A 16,515-nucleotide genomic window follows, 5' to 3' on the forward strand; every position below is an offset into this window, starting at 1 on the left:
TTCCACCTCTTTTCTAAGATGGAGCATCACCTTAGTTTTGAGAATGTTAGAAGTCATTGACGTTATTCTTAGAGGAAAACCTGAAAATCTAAACAAAAGCTTCAGCAAAACACAACATAGTCTCAGAAAACATCCTAGTATCTACAAATCTGTACTTTTCCCTGGAAAAAGATGCATGAGAAACTATTGCCCATGTTTACAGAGAGCTGATGGGAAGAGTCTGGTTGCTGCTACCCCACAAGGGCCTGTTCCTGTCCCATCCCATCCCATCCCATCCCATCCCATCCCATCCCATCCCATCCATCACCTCTCTAATGGGAACCCCCAGAGCCCCTCATACACAACTCTGCTGGTACAAATGGCAGCACTAGAGTAAAAGGGATGAGTTAGAGGATCAGCAAGGAACTCAGATTGCCCAGAGTCCCACCAGCTGCTCTCTCTGAGGACCACGCTGGCTTACAGCAGAGCACATCCTTGAAACCATTGTTGGAAGCAGCCAGCAGGAGCAAAACCATCCTGTCTTCTGTGAATTCCACGTCCAAAACAACTGGGTGTGTTATTTAGCTTAAATGACATACTAAATATTCTGGGCTTTTTTCATATCCAGCAAGGCAGACCAGGTAAGTCAGAGCTAGGGTATTCACAAGTCAGTTCCATTGGAATAAACAGCTCTTCCCAGAGCATTTTCCAAATCACACCAGAATGCAGGGGGATCCTGGGCTGGGGTTCCTCACTCTGCTGCAGCTGGGTGCTTCCCTCTGTGGCTGTGTGCCCCACAGGAGACAGTGGGGATGGACACTGACAGTGAAACATCCTTGCACACATACCTGGCACTGGTAGTGCCTGGCAGCCTGTAGGAGAGGGATCATGGGCACACTGATAGAAACCCAGCAAGAGGGGCAAAATCTCAGACTTTGTTCATTCACCACTGCTGCAGATAAATCACTGCTTTTACAAGGCATTATTGAATTCTTTCTAGGCTGACCATCCAGCCCCTCCACCACCATAGAGCAGACTGGCACAGAGTTGTCCAGACAGGATATCCTCCAGGGAACAGCCTCTGCAGAGCACAGAACAATAGAGCCCTGCCTCTGGAACTGGGGATACACAATGTGCCCAGCCTCTTCTCCCCCAGCCCTCAGCTATCTGCTCTCAGCACAGTACCATGGTATCAGATCTGCATCAGCATCTATTTCCTGTTTGTGAGAGTCCCACCAGTGCTACAGGGAGCAGAGCAGGCTCTGTCCTGCACCTCTGCCCACCCTGTGGATGCTGCAGGTTTTGAGAGCTCAGGTATCTCCACATTTGCTCTCTGAGCACAGCAAACCCACCAGCCAGTCCTGCCCATGGAAATGGCTACAAGGCTTTCTGCAGCTCCACTTCCATAGGTTCCCATCCCTGTTTTGGGATCAAGCACATGTACATAACATCATATCAAAGTCTCTCATGAGGGCTTTGAAGAAACCACAGGACTGAAGAATCTTCCAGTCACCTTGTGCACCAGGTGGGGAACATTTCCAGATTTCCAGTGGTTGTAAAACACCCAGCCAGTTGCTCACAGTATCCTTGGTTAAGATGCACTGAGTCAACTGCTGCCAGCTCAGCTGCCTGGCCCTATTCTGCTCTCAATTATATAAATTTGGCAAATTTGGAACAACTTCACTTTCACAGCATAACCTGGTTCACTGGAGAGCAGCATCTGGTGTGCTTTCTAGGTTCATGCTGTGTAATAGGGAACAGACTTGGACCTCTGACTCATCAGCAAGGGAACATATATTGAAATTAAGCTCCCAATAGGTAAACATCTCTTGAGCACAATTTTTTCTTGCCCTGGTTGTGGAAACAGTGTGACTTAGCACTGAACTGCAGCCTGACACCCACTGCATGCAAAGGGCAACTTCTGTAGCACTGAAAAGTTTATCTTCTGCTTGACAGTGAAATGGAGAAAGGCTTTTTAAAAGCCATTTCAGTCTTAATACAAAGCCCTGACATCCTACCCCTGGAAGCGCAAGCACCCTGATGTGCACAAAAGGATGGCACAGCACTAGCTCCAAGAGCCCCAGGGATATTTCTTGTGGTGCATCCCTCCAGTTCTCCCTAGTGACTCTGCTGAAGCCGGGTTTGGTTTGTTAATGTATTCATCAGCATGGAAAGTGTTTATACAGGTTTGTAGGAAGAAAACCCTGCACAGAGGGGTTTCCTACCATGGGTTGGCCATGTGTGGGGCCAGGTGGCTCCTTGCCGGCTGACAGTGTCCCCAGGCATGCCCTGCCTTGCAGCACCCACATCTTTTGCAAGCAACTGAAGACAAAGAGCACAGAAAAAAAGCTCCTTTTCTCCTACAGGCAAAGCAATCTCGTGCTGCCAGCACAAGCAGGAGGTGCTGTTGGGAATGCCCAAACAAGGGGGGGCTCAGCCTGGATTTCAGCAGTGCAGCACTAACTGGCCCACAATCACTTATATCCCAAAAATTGGGCATTGCTGAGGATTTTGATCCTTTGGGATCTTTGTCATCTTGAACCTTACCTCAATTTCCCAGCCTCTGCAGCAGACAGTGTACAGCACCATATAAGTGTGTGAAAACAGAATGGAGTGAAAGCCCTGTGACTGAGGAACATCTCCCAAAAGACTTAGAAGAGGCTCAAGCAATTTTTTAGCACTTGTTCTTGTTCGAGCCCCAGCAGTCCCAGTGTCTCAGGTGTTCCCAACTGTTTCTCCATTCCCTTGGCACCCCAAGGGGGAGCAGCCAGACCCACTCTCCCCACAGCCCTTGCTGTCTGAAACTCAGCTGCTGCTACTCTTTATGTGCAATCTTTTAGAAAATGTCTGGGTTTTGAAAACTATTCTTCTCCCACAAACTGATTTCTTTCCATGTGCTGAGTATCCAGGGTATCACAAATAAGAAGCAGGTCACAAAAAGAACCTTAAAACCCCCTAAATAATCCCTGGTGTCACTCCATGACAAACAGACTCCCAGCCTGTGGTGCTGGATGCATTTCACAGCAAGAAGAGCATTTTGCTTCATTCCAAGCAGGAAACACCCATTCCAACATTTGCTGTCTTTGCTGGGTGCTTGTCTTTCATTCTGCATCCCTGAGCTAGTGCAACTTGAAAACGTTTTGTAATTCCAAGAACAAGCACATTAAAGCCTCAGAGCAAGGGGAAAGCCCTTTTCCTGCCAAAGAGGCACTTTATTGTCAATACCCCATTGTTGTACTCACTCTCACCACCCCTTAAAGCAATTAATGGATAAATCACGGATTTTTCTGTGGCATTTCTGTGGGTGGAGTTTATTCCCATCCTTATCTGAGCAGCGGATCTTTCCCACCAGTAACCTGGTGCCAGGGTGTCCCACAGCCTGTGACGCCGGTGCGCGCTACAGAACAAACAAACTCAGTTAGGGGAGGATATTTACAACTGCTGACCAAACTCTCGATTTCCTTGGTAAGCTTCTCCAGACAATGTGCTCCAGCCCCCAATTGTGCTGTCAGAAATTCATACAGGCCCAAGAATGAGAAAATATTGTGTTTAGATTTGTGATAGGCAAAGCAAAACAAGGGAGCGATGTTTTTGGAGGGTTCCTCCCCAACCCCATGTGTTTGTTTATTTCTACAGCCGCAGAATGGAGCAGGATGAATGCAGAGCCTCCCCTTACCCACTGTCCTGCTCCTAACCAGAGCCAGCCCTCAGTGCTGGCAGCAGCAGGGCAAATTCCCTGGGAGAACAGAACTGCACCTTGTGCATGAGGCTTGTTGTGGCCCCAAACTCCTACAGTGCCTTCACTGGGCTTATTAAAACAGCTTTTCCCAGATCTGCCAGGATTCAAACAGGAAACTGTGGTGCCAACACATTGGCATTTGCAATAGAATATAAAAGAAGCCTTCACCTCTCATCACAGCTGTAATTCCTGCTCTTTCAAGGGGAACCCTGCAGGCTGCAGCTGCCACCCCCATCCCACACAGCACTTACAAGCTGAGATAAAATACCCGTGTTTACATTTCCCCCCTCTGGGAAGCCAGACTTTGCTCCCTTTCAGCCCTGGTTTGTGCCAGCATCCGACCCCCCCTGCAGGTTTTCTCCCCTCACCTCAGGCTGCTCTCAGGTGTAAACTCCTAAATCCCCTGAACTGAGAAGTCCCTTCTGAATTTGAACTGCCCTGGGACAGGCAGTGTCCCTCCTGGAGAAGGTCTGGCAGCCATCCCCAGGTGAGTGGTGCTGTTTCACAGAACCTGGCCCTGAGCTGCTGCTGGAACACAACCTTGCAGAGGATGATGCATCCCTGCTTTATTCCTGTGCTGGAGCAACCTTGCTGGGGCCATGCTTCCCACAGGATGCTAAAAGGTGCCACATTAGGGGCAACATCTTTGGAGTTTTCTTTTCGACACAAAGGAGACACAGAAGTTCAGCCCTTGTTTTTGCAAGCAAAATTCAGGCTTACACCTTCATTAACACGGACTAACAACAGAGCTTAACTCTGTGTGGGCTGATGGCTTAATGTTGGAACCAGTTCTGTTTCTTATAAAATCAAGAGCAAATCTTGAGTGATGGCAGTGCAAGCAGTGTTTTCCAAATTTTCACCAGTTTAATGAAAACCAGAATTTGGCTCTACATCTTAAGAGATAACACTCTCTGTACTTGTGGCCAACATATGAATGTCTTCCAGCATTGTGCGTCTGCCTCCAAAACCCTTGCAAGCCTTCTTTATAGGTTATTCAGGGATCAAGGTCTAAAAATCCATAAAATACATGGGCTGTGCAAGATTTGCATTTAATTTAGCATGGCTTTTCTTATCTTCTTTCACTGAAAACCTCCCTTTGTTATTTAGGGGATTAGGAATGTTTAACAAGAGAGGAGGAGAAGGGGCTGATGGCTGTGGGACTTGAATTCAGTAAAACACAGAATTATAGTTGTTCCTCCAAATTTATATCAGACTAACATCAACCTCTGGTTCAGAGAAGGAATATAAATTAGTTGGTTAATAAGAACTGGATTCCAACCAGCTGGATTAGGATCCTGTAACACTCATGTATTCTACTTCTTTCTCTTTGCCCTGTTAATTGACTGCAGGCCACCCAGGGTAACAAAGACATATGACAGAAATATAGTGTGTATTTATGTTGGCTCATCTTGCTGTAATCTCCTTCAGGGTATGACCTGGTTTTAATAACTCAGACTTACCTATCACTCTCTGGCTCATTTCCTTACATGCCTATAGCTTATATAGTGCTTTTTGGTTTATTCTTTCAGCACATTTGAAAAAAGAATTTTAAAAAGAAACAAGAAAATAAAGGGAGAGAGGAAGAGGGAACATGGCTACAAAAATTCGTTAAAATCCATCTCCATCCTAAAAATATTTATTAGCACAGATCCCCTCCTGACAATGTTTCCCCACAGCCAGTAAGAGCATTTTCAGAACAACTGGAAGATGTGAGTGCTGCCATCTGTTCCACCCTCAGTGAACTGAGAATTGTAAACATCTCCAAGGCTGGATCATTTATCATTACAAGAAAGTATACAAAGAGGCAGGAGTTGAAGTAAAATCTGTCTCATTATGGGAAGAAATCTGATTGTAAAGGCACACCAAAATATCTTCCAATGTATCAGCCTTCCTGAAAGCTTGCAATGGCTTGTACATTCAGTTATCTGGAGTAGAGACTGCCTAAATTAATTTAAACATGCCTGTTTATAATTCTTTGTGTACTTCTGATATTATTAGTTTAGATAGTTGTGTGGCGTTGATATAGTTATGCTGCTAGAGTACATTCAGAGAAATTATGAACTTTAATGGCAATTCCAAATATGTTACTGAGATAAAGAGGGAGAAAACCTACTGAGCCTCAGTTGTTCAGGATGGAGCAGAGAGGTATTTGGGGTGGAAGTCTGCAATCAATGATTTTACCTCAAGACCTTTTAATTTCCACATCCTCTGTTCCACACTGCTTGTTCACCCTGTTTTAAAGCAGGTACTTCCTAAAGCTGAGATTAGAAGAATTAGAGTATGAAGAAAATTTCAGATGTAGGTAAGCTCATCCCAATGAGAGGAATGAGAACTGCCAGCCAGAGAAAGAGAAAAAGCATCTGAGAGCAGATTGAAAGAGAGATCCCCAGGCACAGTGGTGCCTCCACGATGCAACAAAGGGTTCAAAGGAGCCAAACATCTTGAGGAAAGAAAACAAAAGAACTGGCCTCACGTGAACTTTAGTTTTGTCCAGAAATTCCACTCTGGATCAAAGAGCTACAGTGAAAGTTTAGTTGGAAACAGCATTTTCCTGCACAGAAGTTCAGCTTCAGCAAGTGGAAAACTTTTCCCCTCCTCATGAAAGACTAGTTTTGTCAAAGTCCTGGCCTGTTCTAGCTTAAGTGCAAAAGCATCTTTTGAGAAAAAAAACAAGTGCAAGCCATGTTTGGACTGTTGTCTGGGCCAGCAGGGCAAGGCACAGAGGGAACACTGGGCAACCCCTTTAGCAACTGCTCTGCTAAAAGCCCGGAAGCTAATTATGGATTACAAAGAGCCAAGAAAGAAAGAGGCTGGTCCACAGGGAGATGTAGACGTGTCCCTGGGCCTGAACTAGAAGGATGTGAAGCGCAAGGTGACCTAGAGACAGAGTCATGAACTTCTGGGATGTGTCTGCTGAGTTTGGTGCTGTTCCTGTGAAGGAAAGGAGATGCTGAGGGAAGAAGCTTCTGCAAACATTGAGGAGAAGAGAACAGCGAGCAGGGACAGCTGTCTCTTGTGTGCCTGCTGTTGAGTCATTCCAGTACAACGGGAGCACACAGACACACCTGTGAGTTGTGTCCCATTGTGGGATGAAATTTCACATTTCAGAAAAGCAAGAGCCATACCAGCTCTGAGTGTTAACCACCCATGCTGCCCTCTGATGAGGATTTCATAATTTGGTTTATAGAGATCAGACATGATAGATTTACTGCCTTCTCCCCACAGTTTATTATCTATTGACATGGTTTTCTTTGCAAATTTCAGTTTCCAATGACTTGCTAGTGTTAGCACTGGAAAAGCAAAGAGCAGAATTATGCCAGTGAGCTCTGCTAGATGTGCTGTACATCACTCTCTGGCTGCTGCTCTCAGTTCTTCTGAATAGACTCAAAAAGTTATTGGAAATCTAAGGACTTTTGTCCAAAGCTGGAATTACAATCACTCATGTTTTCAAGGAACTGCATAGGAGGTTCTTTACAAAAATTAACTGACAAAAATCTGCCTTTATCCTTTGAAATAGGAGCACAGCTCAGGAAGGGATCCTCAGCACTGCAGACACATAATTGTTCATATCCACCTAGTAAACTTCATCTTAGGGAGGCAAAAAACCCAACCAACAGTTTCTTTCCCACACTTCTTGAATGAAAGAAATATTCTGTAATGGCTAGAGAGACCTTCTTCCAAAAATATTCCACCAAGAATATGGCCAGCCTACACTTATTTGTTCTTGTGCCAGTGTTGCCCTGTTTAAACAGTTCTTTTTCCCTGGTACTTTACCCCTTCAAAGCATTTATTACCTTCCTGATATAATTCATGAGGATGGCTTGTACTCAGAAAGCTTTTACATTTTTCCCATTGGTTTCTCTCTTGCTGTCAGAAACTGCAAGTACCTGTCCCAGGGGTCACTGCACCTGGTGGCTCACCTCAAGGTGACAGCGTGGCAACAACTGGATCAACTCACAGATTACAAAGAGTTATTGAACATCTTCCTATAATGTCCTGTTTGTTCACTTTTAACTTATCTGAAAATGGATACAGGAAGAGGAATCTAACTTTCAGTCACTATCATTGAGTGACACCTCAGCTATTGGAAGCCAGGGCAGTGAGACATCAGCACAGAAAGAGTCCATGGAGGTATAAATGCACATCTTCATCCAAACATCATTAAAAGTTAATTTGTAACTTCACAACAGTGACCACGACTGGAGACAGGACCTGATGGACCAGTATTCCAGCACCAAACTCCTTCCAAAGGTGCTGCAGGTGCACACAGCAGCTCAGGGCTCTGGCAGATGTGTCATGGCATTTCAGAAGCCAAGACAGTGATGTGTCTTCCTTGCAAAAATTAGGTAACAAATGTAAAGAAAGGCCAAAAAAAGTCACACCACACAGATCTGAATATTGGTTCTGCCCACCTCAAGATCTCTGGATATTTGTTCCTGAATGTTTTTGCTCAAGCTGAGGTTGGAAAGGAATCAGCTTGGCACGTTCACACTTGATGTCTTTCTTCTGCAGTGATCCCATTGTTCTGAAACATAATGGGACAGAGTTTTCTATAGTCCCACTGGGACTGTATCAAAATTGAAATCAGCACTGAAAAGTGTGCTGTGTAATGCTGCTGCCTGCTCTTAACATCATGATTTCAGCCAAGAAACAGTAAGTTATTCACATTTACGCCCAGTGAACTGGAAAGTCTTTTATCCAGGCTCCACATTAAATTTCAGCTGCCAAAAATGGTCTCATTCTTATTCAGGTCAATACTTTTGACTTCTTAGGCTTGTGCAGTTCCCAGGGCATCCCAGGCCTGCAGCAGCTCTGAGGAACTCTGTTCTCATGGTGTTGTTACTTGTCAGCATGTTGATTTTAGGGCACTGGCTTCCTTCAGACTCCTTCAATCAATACCCAGTAAGGGAGTATGGAAAACAAGTTAGTCAAAGGCATTGTATTAGCCCCAAAATTCTGAATTCTTGTCAACATCCTCACCTTTAACATTAAATCTTGAGGCTTGAGGCTACACCTGATTGCAGAATATTTTGTGCTTTTTGCCTTACCCCAAACACATGTACAGCTAGAGGTACAGGAGGTCAGACTGACCAACAACCATTCTTCAGTACCAAACGCATAAACCCTCTATTAGTGTCCTCACAGTGCCTCATTTCACAGATTATATTTCTTTAGAAAAGCCCCTGATGAACCTTTTCCCTGCCATTTACACTGGAGACATTCACTTGGGGGCTGAATTCATGCTACGTGCTGAGGGACAGAAGAGCACCAGGAGCCTGGGGAGGATGCTGGGGAAGAGGTGCTGTTCAGGGCTCCTACCCTTATGAGAAAGGGCTCACAAACCTGAAGACGCTGCAAGTGCTGCGGATCTACAGGGACTTAAAATTAAAATCTTAAAAAACTACCAAAAAAATAGGGTCCATGGGAATCATGATAAGAGGTGAAAATTTATCAGACTGCTTATCCCTGAGGAAATAATGTTTCTTCTCAGTGATTTGAGATGAGGTTTCTTCTCAGTGATTTGAGATGAGGTTCCAAGAAGCCCAACTGCCTCTTCACTCAAGCAGGTAGGGACTGAAAGTACTGGCACAGAGTTAGTGGGGAAAAACCCCAAGTTAAATTGCAGCCATTCAGTAACTGCTGTCTGGTTCCCACCAGCAGTGACAGCCATGTGAGCAGCATGGGACAGCACTGTCATCTGCACCAAGCCCTCTGAAAAGGAACTCTGTTTGTTTTCAGTTTTCCTTTTCCACGGAAGTTGTACCAGCACAAAGCTGGGGAAATGGAGTATTTTCTTTGGAAATGCCTCAGAGATAACCAGGCTCTTAGAAAGTCCTGCAGATATGGCCCTTTCCACACACACACCTCGGCAGAGGGCTGAGGGAGCAGCTGAATGTCCCTAAGCACTGCTCTGCCCCTGCTCCATGCTGGGGCAAAGCCTCACAGTCCTCATCTGATGGGGCATCCAACCTCTCAGTAGGTGCTGGCCTCCTCTCTTCTGGCAGCAAATGCAGACCAGCAGGCTCTTGTGAGTCTATACCAGAAGATTTCCTGCTCCAGGACATGTCTCATCATGGTAAAATCCATTTCACCACACTAAGCTTCCCCCATCTCAACACAGGCTGTATCAAGGGTAATTTTGTCTGTGCCCACAGGTTCTGCTGGGAGCTGTGCTGCTGTGGCCAGCACAAACCCAGGGTGCATTTGGCACCTTGACATAAAGCACCAGGCCAAAACTGAGCAAAATCCACAGTTTATACCAAAAAAGGGCAGAAGGTGCTTTGCTTCCTTCTAAAGATCAGCCAAGGTGGCATTTAAAACCACACCCGATGATATGTGACACAACTGCAGAGGATGGAACACCAACACTCCTGAGCTCACTACTCTGCCCTCCACAGGTTTGGGTTCTGGAAACCCCAAAGATACACACTGAGGAATTTTAGGACCTGTGGATGTTTCTGCACCTGTTTGTAAATGCAGCTAATCCAAAATTAGCCAGGAGAAGTGGAAGAATCATTTGTCAGCTCCTGGTCTCCTCAGCCATCTTGAAAAAAATGTCACAGATACATTGACACTTCTGCTGCTGATTTAAATAGCAGCCACCGGCCAGGATCCACTGCTGGGTGAGGGGCAACGTGGAGCAGGCTCCTCCTGTATCAGATGACTTACCAACATGCCTGAGAAACTCCCTTGGACCACAGACTCCAGTAGCAACCCCACAACAAACACTGTGCGGGGCTGCAGCCACCCCTGGGGTTTAGGACACAGTCCTGGCAGAGCTCTGCTCCCTTCTGCTGCTGCCTCATGCCCATGCTGCTGGGCTGGCACTCAGGGGACATGGAAACCACCACTTGGCCATAATTTCCTTTGCCCCCTAGTAAGATGTTCAGTCTCTCAGTCCTGTTTTTTCATGAGCACATTCATGACAGTAAAAACTCCTCCCCAACCTTTCCAACCTTTCCTATGAGCTCCTTGAACAAGAGGATGCTCATGCTCACATTTAAGAGGGTATATTGCTCACTGTGGTGGCTGGGCCCTAGTGCTGCCCCATTTCTGGACTGTGACTGCTTTTGTGGGGCTCCACTGAGGTGTCCTGATGCATAAATGCATCCCCAGAGCACTGGGATTTTGAAGCAGAAAAAGTCATACCCCGAAGCAGCTCCTGCAGCCACCCAGTACCTCCTGTCTGCAAAACAGGCTAAGGACGGGTTTCTGCTCCAGCCCACGCTCTGGCAACATGACCTGCCAAGCCTGCCTGTCTCACTTGGAAATACAGAGCTCCTAGGAGTGACTTGGAAAATCATTTCCCCTCCGCCTCTCCTATCACGCTGAGGGCAGGAGTCTTGATTGCAGTGCTCCCAGCCCTACCCCAGGAGAGCTGTAGCTCTACCTCCAAAATGCAAGTTAAGCATTCTGCCTCTGCGGCTCCCCAGCTCTGGAGAGGACACTCCTAAACAAACACTTCTCATGCACACCAAGAGAAACTACAGAGCTTCCTATGAGCTCATTGTGATCTGCACCGTGACCCTCTGCAGCTGCATCAGACACACCTTCAGCCTTCTCCAAAAGCAATTCTTGTGCCCAACTCCAGCTTTACTCACAGGAGTAATTTCTGCTCATTCTGTTTCACCAGAATTAGTGGGGCTACACACAGTGAGGGGCAGTGCTTTAATATGGGTTAAGAGGAACAGGCACTTCATGGTTTAAGCTATCCCAGCAAGATCTTAGCACACTAAATATTTTCTCTTCATCTGTCAAGAGAACTTGACCAATATCCAGGGATTTCCCCAGAAAGACTTGGAAAAAAACCCTGGAATACAGATGATGTATAATTTTCAGTACAAGAGAGAAACTATTACATAAAGGACTTCAGAGCCAATACAAGTCAACATCCTATGAGGTTCTCATCTATTTTCCGGATGAGTTTCTGCTCTGGCCACACCAGTTCTAGTTTTGGTTTTTTTGTTGTTTCAATGTTGGTGTTTTTTGTTTTTTTTTTCTTTTAAGATGCTAGTTAAAGCAAGAGATTACTTACAATTTAATGAGAAACAAATAATTTTGGTAGAAAAACAATTGCTGAAATAAGCATCTACTAGTCCTAGAATATAGCCACTAAGCTAAGTCTGATGATCCTTCTTAACAAGAGAAAAAAGGGCAATCTTTGGTTGAAAACATAATATGTAATTTTAATATTGAACTTTTCCTGCTGTAACTTCACTTGTGCCATCTTGCCTCCACTGATTATTAATTCTCTAAACACACAGTAACTCAAGCTATTAGAGTTAGAAATTTACTTTGTGAGAGTTTTTAATGCTCTGAAGATAATGCATGTTTATATCCAAAATCATATATTTATTTGGAACCCCACTCTTCAAGCACATAATTATGTAAATAGTTCTTGGCCAGGCAAAAAAGAGAAAAAATTGTCTCCAGGATTTGTGAGCAAAGATCCCCAGTGTGAGGTGGCTGTGCTAGGAGGGAGTCTGCACAGGAAACAGGGCAAGAAACACACACCCACCTTGGGCTGCGGGGCCGATATTTGGCCGTATTTATTCCTCATGCAATGCTCACCTTTTTACACACAGTTAAGGAGTCTGGGAGAGAGCCAGCCACAGCATCACTGAGTGTGTCCCCTGATCAACGGAGCTGCCATCCTTGCTGTCCCAGGTCAGACACAGGTCCTGCCAGCCCAGAACCCATCCCCAACAGCCCCTGGTACCAGTGGCTGTGGGATTTGATGTCAGCAGCCCAGGAGCCAGCCCTGTAGCACATGATATATATAATTCATTGTTCTCATGGACCCAGGAGAGGCCCAGGGCTGTGTGTACATCCAGATGGAACCACAACCCTTCCCCACTGCTATCTACTGCACAATGTTTATCAGGGCTTACAGACCACTTCCTTTTCAAAACCCTTATTGAAATCTGCACAATAAACAATTTGCCCAATTTGGTTTAGGAAGCCCTCAACCCTTTTCCTTTCGAGGCAAAGGAAAAGAGATTTATTTATTTATTATATAGAAGCAGCCTGGACTCTGGAGGGGCTGGGGTAGTCAGGCGAGAAGGTTCGAGGCTCTTGATGCGAGCACAGGCGTTAAGAGGGGACATACCTGCACCAGGAGACTGTAAAACCTCAAGAGACAATAATAGATAGTACCTGGCCCCCAGTCTAGACAGTAAAAGTCACCCAGATCAGAGGTTAAAGCCACTTCGCTGAAGTGTGGCAGCAGCACAGGTGTCACACAGCAGGGTCAGGAGTCACACACAGCATGGCCTCAGCCCCTCCCTTCGTACAGGAGCCTGCCCAGCAGGAAAGTCTGAGCTCCTGGAGAACCCATGGTTCATGTTTGCTGTAGCCAGACACAGCTCTGACCTCCTTTCTGGTTTTGGTCCCTGGATTTTGGTTTGCTCTCGAGGAAACTGTGGAAGGCAATCCCAGAGACACAGGAGCTGCCAAGAAATCATCTCTTATCAGACATGGGTGGCACATGAGGGAGCACAGACACTTCCCCCTTACTGGGTTTAACTTTCAAGTGTCTTCCACATCTTCCAGGTGCAAAACTCAGAGTAAATGCTGCATCCCATAGGAATGCCTATGTGCATTAAAGATTTGAAGAACCGGCACTACATGCCAAGCATGCACTGCTGCATTCAGGGCATCAAATGGGAGGCTGAGAGACAAGGAAGAAGGAAAAATCTTCCCCAACAGAAAAGGTTCATTTTAAACACCATTCCTCCAAAAAGAGGGGCCAAGAGAAGCAAGGTAATGCTTGCTTTTTGAGAGAGGATGTCCATTCATATGAGATTTTCTGAAAGCCACACAGATATGAGGAGGACTGAGGAAATCTGCTCCCAGCTGAGAGCTGCTGAGACCAAACCATGCCCCAGGTGAACTGTTATGGGGCAGAGATGCCCGTGCAAGAGCAGGGGAAGCTTTGAGCCTGCAGCAATTCCCAGGAACAGAGGACTCTCAAAGGGGAGCAACAGCTTTTCTTATTATTTTCATAAACAAAGGATTTCTACCAGCCTGAAACCTAAACAGTTCCCTCTCCTTTTCTAATATGGAAAGCCCTCTGAAAATCCTTGGTTGGATTTTTGGTGAGATTTTTAGTTTTTCTATCTGAAGCTGCTTGTAGGGACAAGGTACAATGGGAAGAAGATGCAGTTATCACCCAGGAACAGTAGCTTTGATGCAAGACAGAAATAATTTCTTTTCCTCTTTTAACTGTCATCATCTGCAAGGGGCAGCAGAGCCAGGATGCCCTTCCCACCCTGGGGAGGGCAGGCAGCTGGTTTGAGAGGACCTTCCACACTGCCTGGAGATTTTGAGCCTTTGCCCAGCCAAGCACTGGGGATACTTTTGCTGGGGAAATGCTGACCTTTCTGCAGGGCAGGAATTCAAGGTAATGGTGTGAATATGAGAAGTGCAGCAACACTTGGTATGAGATGCCACATTAATGATCCACATAACACCAACAGAGGGGCTTTCATGTTAAAGAGCTCCACACTTCTTTTAGTGAATTTTACACCATGGGCAGATCTGGCAGAAAATGCAGCCACACCTGGAGGGGAAGGAGTTAATCACCCAGCATCAGCATCAGGCACGCTGCAAATGAGAGAAGTCAGGGATGGGTACAGTGGCACCAGGCATGCATCAAGTGCAAAATCATTAGTGCTTTCAGAAAAAAAAAAAAAGAAAAAGGAGTGGAGTACAGACTTCTTTTCTGCTGGAGTGCTGGGTAGGAAGTATCACAGCTGGAGCTAGGATAGTCCAGTCTTGCAAAATTCTATTTGTATTCTCTCAAGGCAATGAGTACTTGCTGGGCAAGCCAAACACAATTACTTCATGGTAAGAGCTGGCAAGTACAATTCCAGGACCAGATTTCCACCCTTCCTGTCCATCCTGACACACACATTCTTCCTCCAAGAAATATACTCTCATCAGAAAAGAAAGTGAGGAGGAGTTCTCTGTTCTGGGTTCCAGCTCTGCCTCCCAGCACTGAGCTCAAATATCCAGCCTTCCCAAGGCCAGTCATTTTTTTTCTCTGCTTTGGCTGTGGTTAGCTTTCTTTGGGGAGGGGATGGCAATTAAATTCACAATTAATCACAATTTTAAAGCACTCCTCTGCTTTTCAGAAGAGAGATGCTGCAAATGGGCAAGTGTTAGAAGGGAGCAGTAAAAGGCTGTGATTAAGCATCTGAGGGTCAGGGATGGCCTCAGCGAGGAGGAGGGAAAACTTCCTCCCCACTACCCCATCCCTTCATGATAGCACAAATTAAAAACAAAGACAGCTGTTCAGTCGGGAGTGACTTTCGTTTAAATCTTTCTGTTTCTTGCTCAATAACTCTTTCATTATAAGCTTCCTGCTGGGGGAGTTTGTGAGCCAAGGCTTGCTACTGAACACGCAGCACTCTGGGACTGCAGAGCACAAGTGACCAGTGCGTCCCTGTCCACACCTTTCTGATCTGATCAGTTTCTAGATCTGATGGGGCAAATCCCATCATGAGTTTCTAGATCTGATGGGGCAAATCCACAATTAAAAAATAAAAATATTTAGATAGAAGCTGTTCTCTGAGAAGCTAATCCCATGCTGGAAAGTTCTCTAGCAGCTTGAGGAGGAGTCAAGAAAACAGAAGCAGCTCAGGGATCTGTGTGAAGCAAGTTGTTCCTAGCCCTGCACAGATTACATTAATAAAATAACTTTTCAAATTGAAACAGTTTGATAATTTATAAGCTAGTTCCAAAGTCCTTTGAACTTTGTAGGAAATTCCCAGGATCTTGGATGGGCTTTTGCTCAAGTTCTCCATTGTTTGCATGAAGGGAAAAATATGAATATTGATATAAGCCCTGCAGCTTGGAGGCCTTGCTAACAAACACAGATCTGAACAAGGGAGGATGGAGACAAATTAAACACAGTCAGAAAACTGACCTGGTCCACCAATGGAATGTTTAAAATGGCTGTTAAAGGCTCTGGAACACTTAATTTGTATTTGGTACGTAGATGCAAATTGAAGAGCATCCCACAGTGCCTCCAAAAAGCTTCCCCTGAAGCCCTGCCCTCAGAAGGGACTTTATTAAAATCCCTCAGGAGTGGCTGGGTGATGTGACTGTAAGTTTACTGAGCAATGTTATTTTCTGTGTTACCTGCCTGCCCACATAACTCCAGGGGAAGTGCACAGAGCCCGGACAACCCAATGTGGGCTGTGACCTGACGGACACTGCAGGCAGGGAAAGCTGCCTAGTAGCATCCAGAGAGTCCAAATATCCCCCCAGGTTGGGAGCATCCAGCTTTCAACCTTTTCAGTACCCCTAGCTCAGATTTTTCTTCTCTGAACCATAATTGAAGTCAACAACCTCTTCTAAGCCTCAGACCTGTCCACACAAACTTTGTTTATCCAGACTTGTCAGCAGTTTAGCAAACCATACTTAATTGGGCTGGCTCCATCCCCACAAGAACACTGTGGCCATTCTTTCCCCTTCCAACACCTCTCGACCCGCATGTTACTGACACCAGAGAGCCCAAACCATCCTCCCCCCGCAAGCACTGCAGCATGTATTCCATTCCAACAGGTTCACCACCTTCATCCCCAGAGCTGCCACTTCACCTCACTAGGTTACTCATTTTGGGTATATTTATTTGCTCAAGGCTGGAATATCCCATGTCAGCTGCCATAAGTGATTGCACAGCAGCAGAGGCTCCTCTCCCACACACAGAGTGTGCTTAGGCTCTTTTGGGGTTTGCTCAGACCTCACAGGCAGCTGGATCTGTGAGACATCAGTCAATCTTTCAGAACAGT

The 16,515-nt window shown here is 45.8% G+C and overlaps 1 protein-coding gene across 1 annotated transcript in view; it reads right to left on the reverse strand.

Annotated features, from left to right (window-relative positions):
- The window catches only part of MMD (monocyte to macrophage differentiation associated), a 73,935-nt gene extending 61,524 nt beyond the window's left edge, over nucleotides 1-12,411 (reverse strand). Inside the window, exon 1 of the mRNA XM_038157039.1 lies at nucleotides 12,290-12,411. The gene's annotated coding sequence lies outside the window, so the exon portion shown is untranslated. The remainder of the gene's footprint in view (nucleotides 1-12,289) is intronic.
- Between the last annotated feature and the right edge of the window lie 4,104 nt (nucleotides 12,412-16,515).

The sequence above is a fragment of the Motacilla alba genome, chromosome 18 (genome assembly GCF_015832195.1).
Source record: "Motacilla alba alba isolate MOTALB_02 chromosome 18, Motacilla_alba_V1.0_pri, whole genome shotgun sequence".
NCBI classification, from domain to species: domain Eukaryota; kingdom Metazoa; phylum Chordata; class Aves; order Passeriformes; family Motacillidae; genus Motacilla; species Motacilla alba.